The sequence below is a fragment of the Anolis sagrei genome, chromosome X (assembly GCF_037176765.1).
Source record: "Anolis sagrei isolate rAnoSag1 chromosome X, rAnoSag1.mat, whole genome shotgun sequence".
Lineage (NCBI taxonomy): Eukaryota > Metazoa > Chordata > Lepidosauria > Squamata > Dactyloidae > Anolis > Anolis sagrei.
The window spans coordinates 68,304,152-68,321,469 of record NC_090034.1 but is presented as its reverse complement, the minus strand read 5'-3'; the positions used below and the strand labels follow the sequence as shown (position 1 = coordinate 68,321,469).

General features: G+C 43.1%; 1 pseudogene; it reads right to left on the bottom strand.

The window, feature by feature from the left end:
* Positions 1-5,022: 5,022 nt before the first annotated feature.
* Positions 5,023-16,265, bottom strand: LOC132781457 (protein C-mannosyl-transferase DPY19L1-like; annotated as a pseudogene).
* Between the last annotated feature and the right edge of the window lie 1,053 nt (positions 16,266-17,318).

The window sequence follows — 17,318 nt, the reverse complement described above, 5'->3', positions numbered from 1 at the left end:
TCTTTGCTGTTGGTTTTTGTTTCTTCTGGAATACTGATGTTTGTCTGCCTATCTCCTCCCCAAGAGATTTGCAGGATTTTTCAAAGATAACGGTGATGGAATCTTTCCAGAAGTTGAGAATGATATTTGTGTCCATGTTTCATAGGTATACAAATAGAGTTGGAGAGACAATCTATATAAATAAAAATGTAATGTTCGTTTGTGGAATTAACATAACTCAAAAACCACTGGACGAATTGACACCAAATTTGGACAGAATACACCTATCAAGCCAATGAGTGACCATCACTCATAAAAACACTGAAAAACACAGGAGAAGGGACTTAAAAAGCCTAAAATTCAAAAAGATGCTACAGCGCATGGGCAAAAGCGACTCCCCCGGCAAACAAAACACACAATAGCATATCCACACTCTCTTTCGGACTACAGCTCCCAGCATCCCCTAAACCAGGCCCTTTAGGAGAGGAGGATTATCCAAATGCACTGCTTTCAAGATGCAAACTTTCTTCTCCTGGGATTTCTTTGGGAGCATCTCAATCCCTGAATATTTCCAATTTCCTATTCCTGGACTGAAACTCCCAGCAATCCTCCAGATAGATAAGATAGATAGATTAGACAGAGACAGGTAGGTAGGTAGATGGATCAGGAGGACTGCTGGGAGCTGCCATCCAAGAATATGTAGAGAAGGAAGAACGGGGAGAAAGAGGAAGTGAAAGAAAGGGGGGAAGGAAGTGAATAGGAAGAGAAGGAAGGAAGGAGAGAATGGAAGAAAAAAAGGGAAGAAAGGAAGAGAAAGAAAGGAGGAGAGAAAGAGGGAAGGAAGGTTAGCCACAACAATGCGTGGTGGGTACAGCTAGTATATAAATAAAAATTTAATGTTTGCTTGTGGGATTAACATAACTCAAAAACCACTGGACAAATTGACACCATATTTAGACACAATACGTGTATCAGGCCAACAAGTGACCATCACTCATAAAAACACTGAAAAACACAAAAGAAGAGACTTAGAAAGCAAAAAAAAAAAAACATTACAACGCATGCACAAAACTACATATATATACGCAAACACACATATATACACAAATAGACACACACACATACACATATACACACATACAAAACACATATACGCAGACTGGGCCACAGCAACGCGTGGCAGTGGATGGCTAGTCTATATAAATAAAAATGTAATGTTCGTTTGTGGAATTAACATAACTCAAAGACCACTGGACGAATTGACACCAAATTTGGACACAAGACATTTATCAGGCGAGCAAGTGACCATCACTCATAAAAACACTGAAAAACACAGTGGAAGAGACTTAAAAAGCAAAAGAAAAAACCCATACATTAGAACGCATGCACAAAACCACATATATTTATATACAAAACATATATATACAGACCGGGCTAGGGGATGGCTAGTAGCTTTATAAGCAAGCATCTTTGTATCACTACTAGGGCTGGGCGGTTTCGTTCGTTAATTTCGTAATTCGTTATTAATTCATTATTTTTTTTTTATAACGAAGCGATATTGAACCATTCAGGAGCAACTAAAAAACGAAACGAATTTTTCCAATTCGTTTCGTAATTGTTTCGAAATTGTTTCGTTATTATTTCGTTATTATTTCCGTATGTCTGGTGCAAGTTTTATAGTCGTTGTTTGTTTTATCAGTGATAAAAAAAAATTATCACACCAACAGTCAACAACAGAGGGAGAGGGAAGCTTCAGAAGTTCCCCCGTCCCATTTGGAGGGTTTTTTAGCATATTGCGCAATCGCGTCCGCCATTAACGAATCGATTCGTTATTGTTTCGAAATTGTTTCGTAATTTCCGAAATTTCGTAAATATCAAACTTTTTAAAAGAAAAATTTCAGAATTCTTTTAAATAACAAAACGCAAAAAACCCCTAAAAACGAATCGAATTTAGAAACAATTTTTTCCGTGGTTGGACAGCCCTAATCACTTCAAATGTCCCAATCATAGAATCATAGAGTTGGAAGAAACCTCGTGGGCCATCCAGTCCAACCCCCTGCCAAGAAGCAGGAATATTGCATTCAAAGCACCCCTGACAGATGGCCATCCAGCCTCTATTGAAAAGCTTCCAAAGAAGTAGCCTCCACCACATTCTGAGGCAGAGAGTTCCACTGCTGAACAGCTCTCACAGTCAGGAAGTTCTTCCTAATGTTCAGATGGAATCTCCTTTCTTGTAATTTGAAGCCATTGTTCCGTGTCCTAGTCTCCAGAATCCTCAATCATTCTCTGGTTCATTAAAAAAAGTTGCATTCTCAGAGTTTTGGTGTTGATGTTGACTTTTGCAAAGAGGCCTTGGAGTAACTGGAACTTCATGGCAATATCTCTACAAAGTGCAAATACATGGGGAATTGAAATGTAGAGCAGTGTATCCACTAACAAATGTATTTTTGTTGCTATATAATTTATCTCCTATTTGTTTTCTCACTAGTTATTTAGTAATTGAAGTGGCAGACACCATCCATGAAATTCTGGGCTGATGAATCTTCAGCCCATTTGTCTCCAGCTTACAGAACATCTTTCTTCCAGGTAGAAGATAAGATGCATATAAAGTGAAAATACTGCATCAAAGAGACATAATAGAGCTATAGATTTAACCAAGCTTGTATGATTGACAGTTGCATATGGTATATAGACAGGGAGGACTACTATCAGCTTTTCCCGGGGCCCCAAATGATATTTCCCCCCAATATCACATCAATTACTTCCCTTTCCAGCTGAACAGGTTTTCAATTAGATAGTTTGCTGCAACATGCTGACAATGGAAACTGAAGTAATTGTTGGGATGAGGAGGGATTGATTTGGTTACTTTTACTGACACATTGCATTGTGGGTGTTTAAGGGAAAGCTATCCTGAAACAGATGGAAAGGGAGTACTTATTTTAAGCAAGACATGCCGTGGAATGAATTTTTTCACATATGGTCATACCATTGTTGCAGCATATTATAGGAGGGATTATATCAAGAGAGATCCTTTCAGGAGGTCAGAAAAGTATGGCTTTTATTTCCAGCTGGGACCCTGGAGTGGAGTTGTGTCCAAAAGCATCCGATATAGGCGCTGACTATGGCTTTTATACCCTCCAATTGCAGGCAAACAAAGAACATGCTTCTACATACATTGACATCATTCTCTACGTCACTTTAGCATCATAGGAATATCAAATTCTATCTTCCAACATACAAAAGGCATGTCTCTGTATTTCTTTCTTGAAGAGCAGCATACAGCTTACATTCATCAATCAAGGTGCCTACTTTGACCTGTCATGAGGGAGGGGTACTGGCTCCGTTTGTAGCAGTCTCTCTCTCTGGAATGTATAGATAACATGCCCCCCTTGTCTGGAATGTTCATCCCCCCTCTTGCTGTGCCTGGACAGCAGCTAGGATTTCTGAGCCTGATTTTTCTATACATTTCAGTGCTTGTAAAGTACATACAATTTATACATAAATCAATACTTATATTTCCAATATCTCCTCATCACCATGTCACAAGCAGAAAATTCCAAAACCCTCAAATCAATTATTACTTAAAATTGCCTGCAATAAAGTTGGGTTTGAGCTGATGATTAAGAAAACAGAAGCCACAACTATAGAGCATTTACATAACTTGAACATGGATGATGAAAATCTCAAACTAGTTAATGGTTTTCTATATCCTTCATAAACATTTTATAAATCCAATTTCAGAAAGTTTACCAGGGAGATCTGTAAGGTTTTATGTTGATTATCTTTGGGCTGACCAACACCCCAAAATCACTGCTAAAGTTGCTAGCTTTTGTGCAGCAGCAATAGTTTGGTGGTGAAAGATGCTGTAACAGTCTTAGAAGGTTTAAATATTTATTTCAGTTTTTACCATTGTCATTGTAGCATATAAATGTTTAATACCGCTTTAACTATTATATTCAATACCGGGTTTTAACTTTGCTTTTCACAGTGTTTCTAAATATCTAAATGAATATGTTCCTACTCTGACGTTTGTACATTTTTTGGTGCTGGTCATTGACTGTAATAATAAATAAATAATATATATATATATATATCTCCTGGCTCAATCACAAATCAAAATGGAGTCTGCAGTTAAGAAATTAAAATAAGAGTAAACAGGCATCAGGAATTACTGCAGTTTGACACCACTTTGCCATAGCTCAGTACTATGAAATCCTGGAAGATGTAGTTTTACAAGGAATTTAGCTTTCTCTACCCAAGACTGCTAGTATTTCACTAAACTACAGTTCCTAGGACTCCATAGCATTGAGTCAAAGTAGTATCAAACTGAAGTAATTATAAAGTGTAATCCTTTTCTCAACTTGCTGGGCAGAGACATTGCGGGGTGGATGCCCTCTTGCCCACCATTGCGCCAAGGGGCTTCTCCTTCCCAGAAGCCCCTTCGATGGTAGGAAAAGTTTCTGCTGGTTGGGGTAGCTGGCCAACCAGTGGGGGCCTCTGCTGCACCTTGATTGGCTAAGGAATCTGCCCACTGTGCCCTGGCACCCTCCTTAAAGCTGTTCAAGGCCACTCCAAGCAGCGGGCCTTTCGGGTGTCCCGTCCCATCCATCCTTCATAAATATTCATTTTACGGTTTCATGGTTTTGTTGAGCTTTGTTCCTTTGTCATGGGCCCTGGATCTAGCTTGCTTATCCCTCCCTATTGGAGAGGGGAGCATCTGGTGGTTTCCAGGGGTGTGGCGGTAATGGTGTCCTGGTATTGGGCCAGTTGGTAACATCATCACCCCCTGTTGTGATCAAGCGGTATTGGGCAGCAGCAGGCTGCCCAATCTCAGATCCAGGACCCATGCAGCCAACCCTGAGTCTCTTATGTAAGCAATAAATAAGTTGTGTCTGTTTGTCATCCTAATATCATGTGTGTGTCATAATTGGGTTTGCGGGTGGGAGGCAGAAATAATAACAACAATAATAATAATTTTATTTATAACCCATTCTCTCTCCCCGAAGGAACTCAGGGCATAAAATAACATAAACTCAATCCAACTTATGAGCTAACTTCTAATACTTTGAATACATCATTTTTTCCCCCTCGATGGACTGTCACCTTGTTGTGGTGAGGGGGCTTGTGTGTTCCAATGAACCTGCGGGCACAACAACTGGAATTGTGCACTCCCAGGAGTGGCCGCGGGGGAGTTTCCAGACCAAGCACAGTCCGAAGACCCAAAGACCTCAACGGCGGAGCAGGCGGAGGATAACATGTTTAGCCTGAAGAAGAGAAGGCTGAGAGGGGATATGATAGCCATGTATAAATATGTGAGAGGAAGCCACAGGGAGGAGGGAGCAAGCTTGTTTTCTGCCTCCCTGGAGACTAGGACGTGGAACAATGGCTTCAAACTACAAGAGAGGAGATTCCATCTGAACATGAGGAAGAACTTCCTGACTGTGAGAGCCGTTCAGCAGTGGAACTCTTTGCCTCGGAGTGTGGTGGAGGCTCCTTCTTTGGAAGCTTTTAAGCAGAGGCTGGATGGCCATCTGTCAGGGGTGATTTGAGTGCGATGTTCCTGCTTCTTGGCAGGGGGTTGGACTGGATGGCCCATGAGGTCTCTTCCAACTCTTTGATTCTATGATTCTATGATTCTACATGGTACATGTTACAACAGCTGTGAAGGCGGAAGAAGGCTGCAACAGATTGAGAAGCCACGGTCATTGTGTTAAACTACACCACAAGTGGAACCTCACTCTGTGAGGAACTGTGTGTTGATCAGTTGTGCACTGACCTCCACACATTAAAAAAAACTCATGCACAGCCATCTTCCAAAGAAAACAATTTAAAGATGGGCTCAAAGCCAACCTTAAAATCCCTGGCATAGACACTGAGAACTGGAAAGCCCTGGCCCTTGAGTGCTCCAGCTGGAGGTCAGCTGTGACCAGTAGTGCTGCAGAATTTGAAGAGGCATGAATGGAGGGTGAAAGAGAGAACCGTGCCAAGAGGAAGGAGCATCAAGCCAACCCCGACCGAGACCGCCTTCCACCTGGAAATCAATGCCCCAGCTGTGGGAGAAACTGCAGATCAAGAATAGGGCTCCACAGTCACCTACGGACCCACCAGAATACTGATCCTGGAAGACTTTCCTACTCGACCAACGAGGGATCGCCTAAATAATGCATCATTTTTGTCCTGAAGTATGGGCTGGAATTCTTGCCCACAATATCGCATAAGGGAACTTTTACAATGTTGGAGAGATTTTCTACATCCCAAATTTCTGGCATGCTGCAGCCAGGCTTAAGTCTCTTCAGGCACCAGGATTCTTCTAAAATGTAGTAATACACTCCCATCTTTACCAATTCCTTTTTTAATGTATTTTGCTGGTTTTCGACTATACATGGAATCTTCATTCTTCCCCATAAACCTGCATCTTCATAATGAGGGTGGTTCACAATAGGTCAAAAAGTAGTCAGTTTTACACTTGCCATTGTAGGCATTACACAGGCAAAAACAGCATCTTGTTTACTGTTTGCTTTTATCCAGAACAACAGTTGTTCCTCAGGTAGGTTGTTAAATTCTATCACAATGCTCCATTGTTTCTGAGGGTTGCTATTCCTTCATATGCCATCATTGCTAAAATTGCCAGAACATGTTTTCTAGGCTGGATCTTGGAAAACACGCACCCAAACAGTTTCTTTGAACATATCAAGGATACCATGATGCACATATGTGGTGTTAGAAACAACTTCAGTATCGTAATTAAAATAGTAAGAATAGGAAAAAAATAAGTTGCAGTGCATGGTATACTATCTCTCCATGATTATATAAAAAGAAGGCGTGGAGGCTGCTGAGACAGCTGAGCAATGACCCCTCACAAACTAATACCCATGCCAACATAAAGGCAGATCAGATAGCACACCAACTCCCGAAGAATGGGAAACCCAACTTTGCCACCAAAGTAGGAAACCAATAGCCAGACAACCAGAGATTGAGAACAACAACCTCCATGAACCTTTTACATCTACTGAATTGGACATGGCTCTCAACAAATGTAAGAATGGCAAAGCAGCTGGCCTGGATGATCTATGGATGGAACAAATCAAGAACTTTGGTCCAAAAGCAAGGCGCTGGCTGCTGGAGCTGATGAACAACTGCACTGCATCCTGTCAGATCCCCAAAATCTGGAGGAAAGCAAGAGTCATCGCCATCTTGAAGCCAGGCAAAGACCGTAACGACCCAAAAAGCTACAGACCAATTTCCCTGTTGTGCCACCTCTACAAAGTTCTGGAGAGACTTATTTTGCATAGAATTATGGAAAATATAGACCCCTGTCTGATCCCACAGCAAGCTGGCTTCAGAAAAGGCAAAAGCTGCACATCGCAAGTGCTGAACCTGACTCAGCACATAGAAGATGGCTTTGAAAGGCAGCAGATCACAGGAGCTGTCCTCATAGACCTGTCCACAGCTTATGATACCGTCAACCACCACCTCCTCTTGAGAAAAATGTATAGTATCACAAAGGACGACCACCTCACCCGCCTCATAGGAAACCTGCTACAAAACAGGAGCTTCTTTGTTGAGTTCCAGAGCCAGAGAAGCAGATGGCGGAAACAGAAGAACGGCCTGCCATCCATGTTCAACATCTACACAAATGACCAGCCACTGCCAGAAGGGACAGAGAGTTTCATCTATGCTGATGATCGTGCCATTACCACTCAAGCAGGGAGCTTTGAGATGGTTGAAAAGAAGCTCTCCGAAGCTCTAGGTGCTCTTACTGCCTATTACAGGGAAAACCAGCTGATCCCTAATCCATCTAAAACACAGACATGCGCCTTTCACCTTCAGAACAGACAAGCATCCCGAGCTCTGAGGATTACCGGGGAAGGGATCCCACTGGAGCATTGCAACATACCCAAATACCTGGGAGTCACTTTGGACCGTGCTCTGACCTACAAGAAGCACTGCCTGAACATCAAGCATCATACGAAAGCTGAGTGGCACAACCTGGGGATCATAACCAAACACAGTGAAGACATCTGCCCTTGTGCTATGCTACTCTGCTGCTGAGTATGCATGCCCAGTGTGGAACACATCTCACCACACTAAAACAGTAGATGTGGCTCTTAATGAGACATGCCGCATTATCACAGGGTGTCTGCGCCCCATACCACTGGAGAAATTACACTGCTTAGCCAGTATTGCACCACATGACATCCGCCGGGAAGTAGCAGCCAATAGTGAAAGGACCAAGGCAGAGACATCTCCAGCTCATCCCCTGTTTGGGTATCAGCCAGCAAGTCAATGACTTAAATCAAGAAATAGTTTTCTTAGATCTACAGAGACACTCGCTGGAACACCTCAGCAAGCGAGAGTCCAAAAGTGGCAGGCCCAAACCCAGCACCTCAATCCATGGGTGATACCAGATGAGAGACTCCCCCCAGGGCACACAGAAGACTGGGCGACTTGGAAGGCGCTGAACAAACTGCGCTCTGGCACCACGAGATGCAGAGTCAATCTTCAGAAATGGGGCTACAGGGTGGAATCCTCGGCATGCGAGTGCGGAGAAGAACAAACCACAGACCACCTGATGCAATGCACCCTGAGCCCTGCCACATGCACAATGGAGGACCTTCTTACGGCAACACCAGAGGCACTCCAAGTGGCCAGATACTGGTCAAAGGACATTTAACCAACTACCAAGTTTGCAAAATCTCTGTGTTTTTTTTCTTTTTCTTTTTAATCTGTGTGTTTGTTTTGTTCTGTTAGAATTGTAACACAATGGTATGGTTGCTGATGACACGATAAATAAATAAATAAATAAATATAAAAAGATCCTCATTTCTTTCAGAGACTTTCTTCTGAAACAGAATGCACTGAAATAAATATCTTTGCAATGTTTACTAAAAAAAAATTACACGTAGCCACACAAAAAGCATTTAAGATGTGTACGGCCAGCTATGATGAAACCAGATAAGATCTTCAAGTCTAAACATATATTATTGAATACCAAAGCCACGGATATTATCCATGTTGCGGTATATCCTGTTTCTATATATGGTTTCTAGAAAACAAGCTTTTATTTAGGGGAAAATGTTTTGTTTTTGTTTTTAAAACAAAAATATTCCCCAATTATGGCAAATCTCATGGAGGTTGACCACTTTCATGTGGGATGCCTCAGTGTGAGTTGTTTAAGAGAAGAAAAAAAATTATGGGTCTTTTTTATAGCCTTACATCAAATAATTTGAACTGCTTCTTCAGTATTCTGCTCTATACCTTTCAGCACATTTATTTTAACAGCAGCTTTGGAAGTGGTCTTGGACTACTCTGTACCCATTAAAAATGAGCAACAAAAATAGAGAGTCATAGTGATAAATAATTTCTATGGAAGAGAACAGGACATCTATGGATAGAGTAGATTATTCATTCCAGCTTTTTAAGTGCCTATTCTATGCTTCAGTCTCCGAATAGTGCTTCATTCCTTCGGGGTCCCTCAAAGCAACTGGAAGAATGAGAGAGCATGCATGCTGTTCGGGAATATGCATGCAGATGGTACAGCAAGGTCAAACATCACATTTTAACCTGCTGGACTTTGGTTTCCTTTGGAGTAAGTGGTACTGAAAAGCAGCCTTTGCACACTGACATTTGACACAGTGTTTTAGCAGGTTTTAAGAAGAAGTGCCCATCAAGTGGTAAGATACATTATTTTGTCATGGCACATTGCATTCACCTACATATTTTGCATTTTGCCAGATGTTCAAGCTGGGTTTAGAAAAGGCAGAGGAATGAGAGACCAGATTGCCAATATCCGCTGGATAATGGAGAAAGGCAGGGAGTTTCAGAAAAACATCTATTTCTGCTTCATTGACTATTCTAAAGCCTTTGACTGTGTGGATCATAATAAATTGTGGCAAGTTCTTGGTGGGATGGGCATCCCAAGCCACCTTGTCTCTCTCCTGAGGAATCTGTACAAGGACCAAGTAGCAACAGTAAGAACTGACCACGGAACAACAGACTGGTTCAAGATTGGGAAAGGCGTACGGCAAGGCTGCATACTCTCCCCAACCTATTCAACTTGTATGCAGAACACATCATGCGATGTGCGGGGCTTGATGAATGCAAAGCTGGGGTGAAAATTGCTGGAAGAAACATTAACAATCTCAGATATGCAGATGACACCACTCTGATGGCCGAAAGCGAGGAGGAGCTGAGGAGCCTTCTAATCAAGGTGAAAGAAGAAAGCGCAAAAGCTGGGTTGCAGCTAAACATCAAAAAAACCAAGATTATGGCAACAAGAATGATTGACAACTGGGAAATAGAGGGAGAAAATGTGGAGGCCATGACAGACTTTGTATTTCTAGGTACAAAGATTACTGCAGATGCAGACTGTGGCCAGGAAATCAGAAGACGCTTACTTCTTGGGAGGAGAGCAATGTCCAGTCTTGATAAAATAGTAAAGAGTAGAGACATCAGACTGGCAACAAAGATCCGCCTAGTCAAAGCCATGGTATTCCCTGTAGTAACCTACAGATGTGAGAGCTGGACCTTAGGGAAGGCTGAGCGAAGGAAGATAGATGCTTTTGAGCTGTGGTGTTGGAGGAAAGTTCTGAGAGTGCCTTGGACTGCGAGAAGATCCAACCAGTCCATCCTCCAGGAAATAAAGCCCGACTGCTCATTGGAGGGAAGGATACTAGAGACAAAGTTGAAGTACTTTGGCCACATCATGAGGAGACAGCAAAGCCTAGAGAAGACAATTATGCTGGGGAAAGTGGAAGGCAAAAGGAAGAGGGGCCGACCAAGGGCAAGATGGATGGATGGCATCCTTGAAGTGACTGGACTGACCTTGAAGGAGCTGGGGGTGGTGACGGCCAACAGGGAGCTCTGGCGTGGACTGGTCCATGAGGTCACGAAGAGTCGGAGGTGACTGAACGAATGAACAAACATATTTTGTATGTTTTGTTTAGCAGTTGGTTACTGGTTTGCAATGCAAGCAGAGTTTGCATAACTTATTTTGGAGATATGCATCTATACCTGAATCTTGTTTTTAGAGGGGAAATGGGTTCATTGTGTAGAACATTTGACCCTCAGTCCTTGTTTCAGCATACCCCGAATGCTACCAATCTGTGTGGACTGTAAGATAGTATCTGACCAGTTCCATCTAAGGTGCTTCCAGGCAGCACTAAATCACAGGTTTTAGTGAGGGGCAAAAAATCCTAGGACTTCAGGAAAGGTCCACATACAGACAGAGGCGGCCCTAAGTAATTTTCAATGGTAAGCAAGCAAACAGTAATTTGCCCCCCCCCCCCCCCCAACCAATCACTGATATATATTTTCTGTTAGTCGTGGGAGTTGTGTGTACCATATTTGGTTCAATTCCATCATTGGTGGAGTTCAGAATGCTCTTTGATTATAGGTGAACTATACATCCCAGTAACTACAACTCGCATATGTCAAGGTCTATTTTCCCCCAAGAGTGCCTCAAGAGCGCCCCTGGGGGAAATCAACTATACTGCAAATGCTTACTTTGCGTAATGGGTTGAGCCGCCCCTGCATACAGAACAGTTGGTGTCGGGATTTATGTCTCCGTTGTCCAGACTTTATGTGTCATTCCAAGATTTAGAGACACCCAAGATGGCTGCCATGGGACTTCTGCCAGAAACCAGCAGTTTAAAAAAAACCATGAGCTGTGGATGGATATGCAGAGATTTGGTTATATGGATCACTGCAAAATACAGTTCTATGGGCAGGCCAGAGAAACTGTGCTCTCCACACATTTCATAAAGTTTCTGGCACATAAACAAAGTTTATGGGGTAGGACTATTTCTGTCCAAGTCAGCACTACACAGTGAAACAGGAGCACACACTTTTAAGCCAGGAACAAATCTTTGTCATTATCTACTATTTTTAAATCCTAACTGCCAGGCCATCTGTCCAGACAGATTTGGTTGAGTTACTGTGGCACCAAACAACAGAGTGATGTTACCGGGTTATACATGGCTGTTCCAGATTGCTCTTCTTGTGAAAAGATGTACAGGGTGCGGAAGAATAACTTCCTTTTTAAAAATGTGCGCCATTCAGTCGGTTGAAGACGTAGTGGAGCACTCGTGGTCTCGTTCGAGAGGCGGGAGTATCAAGTTTTGTCCTGACATAGTTCAGTCGCCATCATGCATTGGAACAGTGAGGAGTGTGCTTTTGCTGTTGAGGCCTACTTTTTGAGTGAATGTTCTGTGATCGCAACCCAGCGCACCTTTCGGAATCGCTTTAATTTAGCCCCATTGGCCCCTGTCCCGGACCGGAAATCAATTGTGACGTGGGCCACTACATTCAGACAAACTGCAAGTGCGACAAGACAAAGAACTAGACGAGGCTGATTGAATAATTAATGCATTTATGCACCAAAATCAATTAGATTCTATTGATATCAGTACATAAATGCATTAATTATTGAATTAGCCTCATTGCAAAAACTACACGTGATAGAGAAAAAAAATAAACACAGTCTGAATTCAGCACACAAAAAACCTCTATAAGAATGACCTAAAATTATATCTGATGAAAAATACTTGTTGTCTTGTGTAATCAGAGCAATCCACAACTTTTGTTAATGCTGTTCAAGGCTGTAGTAACTTAAATCAACTGCCATGCAGTTGCCATGGAGCTGAATCTTCACCATCATAGACGATCACTCCTTTCCACCTGCTACTAAGGAGGCTGTTCATGTCCTGAACCGGTTCTTGACCACTGTAACGGACTGGATTAGAGCGAATAAATTGAAACTTAATCCAGACAAGACAGAGGTCCTCCTGATCAGTCGCAAGGCCGAACAGGGCATAAGGTTACAGCCTGTGCTTGACGGGTTCATATTCCCTCTGAAGACGCAGGTTCGCAGCTTGGGAGTGATCCTGGACTCATAGCTGAGCCTGGAACACCAGGTCTCGGCAGTGGCTGGGAGAACTTTTGCACAATTAAAGCTTGTGCGCCAGCTTCAACTGTACCTTGCGAAGTCTGACTTGGCCACGGTGGTCCACGCTCTGGTTACATCCCGTATTGACTACTGCAACGCTCTCTACATGGGGTTGCCTCCGAAGACTGCCCGGAAGCTGCAATTAGTCCAATGTTCGGCAGCCAGATTACTAACATGAGCGGGGTACAGGGAGCATACCACCCCTCTGTTATGTCAGCTCCACTGGCTGCCGATCCAGTTCCGAGCACAATTCAAAGTGCTGGTTTTGACCTACAAAACCCTATACTGCTCCGGCCCAGCACATCTGTCCGAATGCATCTCCCTCTACGTCCCGCCTCGGAGTTTAAGATCTTCTGGGGAGGCCCTGCTCTCGGCCCCACCTCTATCACAAGTGAGATTGGTGGGGATGAGGAGTAGGGCCTTCTTGGTGGTGGCCCCTCACCTGTGGAATTCACTCCCCGGGGAAATTAGGTCATTGACATCCCTCCTCTCTTTTAGAAGGAAATTAAAAACATGGATTTGGGACCAGGCTTTTGGGTAACCTGGCAGATAGATAAAGGACAATGACAACTAGAATTGATAGGAACTGACAATGTGGAATGAATTTACGGATTTTGAGCTGACAAACGTTGAGCATGAGATTGGTTTTATTGATTGTGATGTATAATTGATTGTTTTAATTGTTTATAACTGTTTGAATTTCTGTTTATATATGTTTTATTTTTATTGTTTGTGTAGGCATTTAATTGTGCCTTTTGTAAGCCGCCCTGAGTCCCCCCTCGGGGGTTGAGAAGGGCGGGGTAGAAATACACGAAATATATAGGGAGGGTGTCCATAGCCGAGGGGCCACCACTGAGAAGGCCCTCTCTCTCATCCCTGCCAGCCATACTTGTGACGAAGGCAGGATTGAGAGCAGAGCCTCTCCAGATGATCTTAAAGTCCTGGAAGGTTCATAAGGAGAGAAGCATTCAGACAGGTAAGTTGGGCCAGAATTGTTATAACTTTATAAACAAGGATTTATTATTTATTTATTTACTGTATTTGTATACCGCCTTTCTCAGCCAATTGGCGACTCAAGGCAGTTTCTTGATATTCCTAAAAATGTCCTAATCCTCAAACACTCTCTGCTTCATTTGGAAAAATGCTGCACTCGCATCGCTCAGACAGTGAAAATTTTGCAAATCTCTTGGAAAGACAGGCAGACAAATGTCAGCATGCTAGGAGAAGCAAAGACCACCAGCATTGAAGCAATGAAGCAATGTTCCTATGCCATCAACTCCACTGGAATGTTCAGAAAATGGAATGTTAGAGGGCAGGAAAAGAGATTTAAAGATGGGCTCAAAGCCAACCTTAAAAACTGTGGCATAGACACTGAATACTGGGAAGCCCTGGCCCTTGAGCACTCTAACTGGAGGTCAGCTGTGAGCAGCAGTGCTGTGGTATTTGAAGAGGCATGAATGGAGAGTGAAAGTGAGGAATGTACTAGGGCTGGGCGGTTTCATTTCATTAATTCATAATTCGTTAAAAATTCATTAATTTTCTTGATTACGAAGCGATAACAAACCATTCTGAAGCAACTTAAAAACGAAACGAATTTTTAACTTCGTTTCGTAAATGCTTCGGATTTCGTTATTGTATTCGTTTCGTTATCGTTTTGAGGTCGTTTCGTTATTATTTCCGCATGTCTGGGGCAAGTTTTTTGTTTAATTAGTGAAAAAAAATTATAATATCACACCAACAGTCAACAACAGAGGGAGAGGGAAGCTTCAGAAGTTCCCCCTGTCCCATTTGGAGGTTTTTTAGCGTATTGTGCGGTCGCGTCCACCATTAACGAATCGGTTCGTTATTGTTTCGGAAATCGTTTCGTTAATGTTTTGTAATTTTTTTTACATTTACGAAATTTCGTAAATATCGAACTTTTTTAGAGAAAAATTTTGTAATTCTTTTAAATATCGAAACGCAAAAACCCCCAAAAGACGAATCGATTTTAGAAACAAATTTTTCCGTTGTTACCCAGGCCTAGAATGTACCAAAAGGAATGTGCATCAAGCAAACCATGACCGGGACCGCCTTCCACCTGGAAACCGATGCCCTCACTGTGGAAGAACATGCGGTTCAAGAATAGGGCTCCATAGTCACCTATATATCCATTACCAAGACGCTGCACTTGGAAGGCCATCAGTCTCAGACAATGAGGGATCATCTAAGTAAATACAGTGTTGTGTTTCATGTCAACTTTTATAGAGAGTCAATAATAATAATAATAATAATAATAAGACTTTATTTGTACCCCACTACCATCACCCGAGGGACTCGGTGCGGCTTACATGAGGCCGAGCCCAAACACAACAATAACAATAACAGCAATAATACAAAAACAATACAAAACTCATAGCAAAATAAGCAAAAACAATAACAATAACATGATGCATTTAAAAACCAATGGCTGGCCCAAATGCAATAATTAAAAATTTAAAAAATAATGCTGGGCATGAACAGGTAGCATGTAATTGGAATAAAGGTTTTGAAGAGGGAAGAAATGTGCAGACAATCCAAAATCATTATTAAAGTGCATTTGAGGACATATTGCTGGGAGTTTCCTTATTCTGGGAAGGCACACTGAAACAGCCATGTTTTCAGGCTCCTCCTAAAGACTGCCAGAGTTCGGACTTGTCTAATATCCCTGGGGAGTGAGTTCCAGAGTCGAGGGGCCACCACCAAGAAGGCTCTCTCCCTCATCCCCACAAATCGCGCTTGCGACGGTAGTGGGAGCGTGAGCAGGGCCTCTCCAGATGATCGAAGAGATCGTGCGGGTTCGTACACAGAGATGTGGTCACGCAGGTAGGCGGGTCCCAAACCGTTTAGGGCTTTGTAGGTAAGCACCTGCACCTTGAATTAGGTCCGGTAAATGAACGGCAGTCAATGGAGCTCCTTAAACAGGAGGGTTGACCGCTCCCTGTAAGGACCTGGCCGCCGCTCGTTGAACCAGTTGGAATTTTCGGGCCGTTTTCAAAGGTAGCCCCACATAGAGTGCATTACAGTAGCCCAATCTGGAGGTGACTAAGGAATGGACCACCCTGGCCAGATCCGCCTTCACGAGGTATGGTCACAGTTGGCGCACGAGTCTTAATTGTACGAAGGCCCTCCCGGCCACCGCCGACGCCTGAGCTTCAAGCGTAAGTGATGAGTCCAGGAAGACACCCAAACTGTGGACCTGTGACTTCAGGGGGAGTGTAACCCCATCCAACACAGGTTGCCAACCTATACCCCGATCTGGTTTACGATCTACCAAGAGGACCTCCGTCTTGTCGGGATTGATCCTCAGCTTGTTCCTCCTCATCAAGACAGTCACAGCAGCCAGGCACTTGTCCAGCACTTGAGGGGCTTCCTTGGAATTAGGTGGAAAAGAGTAGTAGAGTTGTGCGTCATCTGCGTAGAGATGGCACCCAACTCCAAAACTCCAGATGTCCTCTCCCAGTGGTTTCATGTAGATGTTAAAAAGCATGGGGGACAGAATGGAACCTTGCGGGACCCCACAGGTCAAAGGCCAGGGGTCCGAGCAGGAGTCTCCCAGCTTCACCATCTGGGAACGACCCTCCAGGAAGGACCGGAGCCACGATGGAACCATGCCTCCAAGACCCATCCCAGAGAGTCATCCCAGAAGGATACCATGATCGATGGTATCAAAAGCCACTGAGATATCCAAGAGAACCAATAGGGTCACACTCCCCCTGTCAAGCTCCCTACGGAAGTCATCCACCAAGGCGATCAAAGCCGTCTCAGTACTGTGACCAGGTCTAAAGCCAGACTGTGACTGATCCAGGTAATTGATGTCATCCAGGAAGCCCTAGACAGGTAGTTGTCTAGGTAGCAGAAATGGTCCTCTAAATTGCCCCTCCCCCCTTTGGAATAAATAAATGTGCCATAAGCCATTGCTGGGGGCACATATTTCCACCTGCCCTACTTCTTCTGCCCAACTAAGGTAATCTCTGGGTTGCTGCGAGTTTTCCAGACTGTAAGGTAATCTCTTCTGTACAGTCATTGGTATAGATCAACTCAGTGAGCTGAGGGCAATGGTCCAATCGAGAGGAGAACTTATTTGTAAAACGGCGAGAGTCAAAGTTTTAAATCAAAGTCAAAAACTTTCCAAAGCTTTCTATAATGTGCCCTCTCAAATTAAAGCTTTCAGGCACTAAATGATTGTATTTGCACATGGGTAATGGTTTTAAATTGTTTTAAACTGTTTTTAAATTGGCTCACAATTGCCTTGTTTTAAGCGTTAAATGGTTTAATGGCTTTTTGCCTTTCAAAATTATTCTTATTGTTTTAAATGGCTTCAATTGATTTTACTGAATCTTGGACACAGGATGGGTTTGAGCACTGGATTGCAGCT